We start from the raw sequence: 3,180 nt of genomic DNA on the forward strand, positions 1-3,180 counted from the left end.
TACCTTTTGGAAGAGTTTGTGAAAAATTAGTATTTATTCTTCTTTAAATGTTTGGCAGAATTTGCTAGTGAAGCCATATGGGTTTTGGCTTTTCTTTGTGGATAGGATTTTTTGTTGTTTTGTTTTTGACAGTGCTTTCTACTTTACTGAATATTAAAGCACAAATGAATGTTTCCTGTGGAGGAGGCCTAAAGGACATCAGGGAAAGAGAAAGGGATACTTGGGAAGAGAATCACACAACAAGACCCATCTTCACAAAAAGGGCTCAATATTGATTTCCAGGGAGGAACAGGGCATGGTCAGCTCAAATTTGGTGTTAACATCAGGATGAAAGACCCCAAGCTTCCTGATACTTTGACTCCTGGCAAAGATCTCTGCACATCACCCAGGGAAGAAAGCAGTCCCTTTTCATAATTTGATCACATATCCCCCTTTATCTTCAAATGTTCAACAGGAGGTACATTGAGCAGCTGTGCAATTCTGTCCGGATGCATATGGATGACCTTAAACCCAGGATTCTTGTTGTAATAAACAGCAAAGAGATGCCTGTAGTTTTTTGTGCCTACGTCTCTGTTAGAATCTTTTATTACAGTGTTACAGATTTGAAATAGTTTCAGAGAAAGGAGCATCTGATTTGCTTCTATGGTCTTCAGAGCGCCAAGATGAAGGATAATGCATGCCACCTGTAATTGAGCTGTTTTAGTTTTACATATGTGGACTGCTTTTGTTGCAGAGATATCCAAACAAAGTTTATCAGAAATATCCTCTTGGAGCAGAGAGCAAAGGTGAGTGCTTTAGTGAAGTGGATTCAGCTACCATGTCATATCTGAGAAGTTTTTTGAGCTTATTAAGAGGAAATTGATTACCTGTGGTATTTATGGGAAAGTCATATGAATATTGTTATATTCATAAGCAATTGCTGCATCTTCTACAATATCACATGCATGGATAATGTCAGCTGTGGTCAGAGGGGTTTTATTCTTAATATGATTCCCATTGCCTATGACTTTGGACTTCAAATACATTCTGGTCAGAAGCTAGGCAAGACTTTCTGGAGTTTCTTTGATTCTATTTATTTTTCTTTGGTAACAAGATCAGCTTTCACTATATCTTTTAAAAATTTTTTTAATTAAAATGTTTTTATAGAGATGGGATCTCACTATGTTGCCCAGGCTGGTCTAGAACCCCTGGGCTCAAGCAATCCTCCCACCTCAGCTTCCCAAAGTACTGGGATTACAGGTATGAGCTACTGCATCTAGCCTCACTATCTCCTTTTGGTAAGCTAGTTCTGGAAAAGTATATGATTTTTCATTAGGAAAAGTACCTCAGTTGCTTCAATCATAAGTTGGTTTTCAATATATTCATGGAAATCAGTGTCAAGATAATATAAAGAATTCTTTTTTGCCTTAGTAAAGTCAGTTCCTATGCATTCGATAAATAACTTTCTAGTATTTAGTGTTATTTTGGAGTGATCCTCATTAGTCATGGAAGGCATTGAAAGGATGACACCCTTGCTATCATAGATAACTAGGTACAGGGGTTTATTTTCAATGACATGTTAATAGTGTTTAAGGTGGTTGTCAGTCTTGTAACATGTTCATTGGCTTATAGACTGTATACCCCTTAGCCTTATTTAGGGCTTGAACCTGATATCCAAAGGATATTTTGCACAGTATAAGTTAATGGATAACAAAGTGTCCAAATCATGGGTTCCAATAGCAACCAATGCTCTCTTCCTGCAAATATCCTGATGTAATTTCTCCTGATGTTCAATGAAGCTGTCATATTGATCTTTAGTAAGCCTTACATTTGGAAACTGCTGCTACTGTAAAAGGGCATACCTTAGCTATCTTTTATGTGATAATCAATTTCTGGATTTTTCCATTAGACATTATCTATTTATATGCCAGAGCCTTTATCCTTTCTTTGAAGACCTGAGGTCCTCAAACCAATCCTTCCAGACATATGAGACAATATCTATTGACAGAGACGTTAAATGTGTAAAGACCATTAGAGGCCCCTTCTGCCTTTACATTATCTTGTTTGTTATTTATTATTTCCTTCTCAGTAGTAATGTCATCAACTTCCAGATCAAATTGAAAGCATAGTTCATCAAATTCTTCATCAGTGTAGATGTGGCCCCGGGCTTGGAAGAACAGAAGGTGCTTCTTTGTGGTTTTTTGATTACTGATTCCATCTCTTTACTTATTACAAGTCTATTTATGTCATCTATTTCTTCTTGAGTCACTTTGAGTAAGTCGTATCTTTTAAAGTATCAGTTTCATCTAGTTTATCCGATTTGTTGGTGCAGATTGTTCATAGTATTCCTTTATAGTCTTCTTTATTTCTGTAAGGTCATTAGTAATGTCCCTCTTTTGTTTTTGTTCTTGAGTCTTTTCTTTTTCCCTTGGCCAATCTATCTTAAGTTTGCCATTTTTGTTGATTTTTTTCAAAGAATCGGCTTTTGGTTTCATTGATTTTTGTCTGTTGTTTTCCAATTCTCTGTTTCATTAACTTCTGCTCTAATCTTTATTTCCTTCAGTCTTCCTGCTTCAGGTTTACTTTGCTCTTTTTCCATTATCTTACATTGGAAAGTTAGGTTATTGATTTTATTGATTCGGGATTTTCCTTTTTGTTTTTTTTCCTAATATAGGCACAGACTTGCTTTTGTTAACAGAATTTTCTCAGATTTTCTTGAATAGATGCTTTTTCATTTGATGCTTGTTATCAGGCCCATTTCCAGAGGCTTCAAATTCTTTGTTTGTATAAAATTTCAACAGTTTCACTGAGGAACAGGTCAGCTGAGCTCCTCCTGTGGTCATGCCAGAAGCTGATCTCATGCTTCCTTTTTGTTAGAGGACTTCAGGGGAGATAGGGTGTTGACTCAGTGGATACTACCAGAGGTAGGACAAAGTCAAAAAAGAATGTACTTGAAGGAAGGTAGGCAGTAGATGTGAAGAGCCGGGACACTGGACACGAAGGAGGGGTAAACATTTTCAGTGCAAATATGAAGGTGGAACTTGGAATAATGGGTGTGGGTTTAAACTGAATATTAGGATGAACTTTTTGGAAACTGGAATTCTGTCAGTGCATGAAGCTGTCCCCTGTGTTTGGGTACCTGTACACTCTCAGAGATTATCCACATTGTCAAGGACACTGTAGAAAAAATTTCCTCATTGG

General features: G+C 36.9%; 1 pseudogene; it reads right to left on the reverse strand.

Annotated features, from left to right (window-relative positions):
• Positions 1-252: 252 nt before the first annotated feature.
• On the reverse strand, positions 253-2,126 carry LOC105728226 (phenylalanine--tRNA ligase beta subunit-like; annotated as a pseudogene).
• Between the last annotated feature and the right edge of the window lie 1,054 nt (positions 2,127-3,180).

The sequence above is a fragment of the Aotus nancymaae genome, unplaced genomic scaffold, assembly GCF_030222135.1.
Source record: "Aotus nancymaae isolate 86718 unplaced genomic scaffold, 86718_ANA_hifiasm-v0.15.2.pri h1tg000010l, whole genome shotgun sequence".
Classification (NCBI taxonomy): domain Eukaryota; kingdom Metazoa; phylum Chordata; class Mammalia; order Primates; family Aotidae; genus Aotus; species Aotus nancymaae.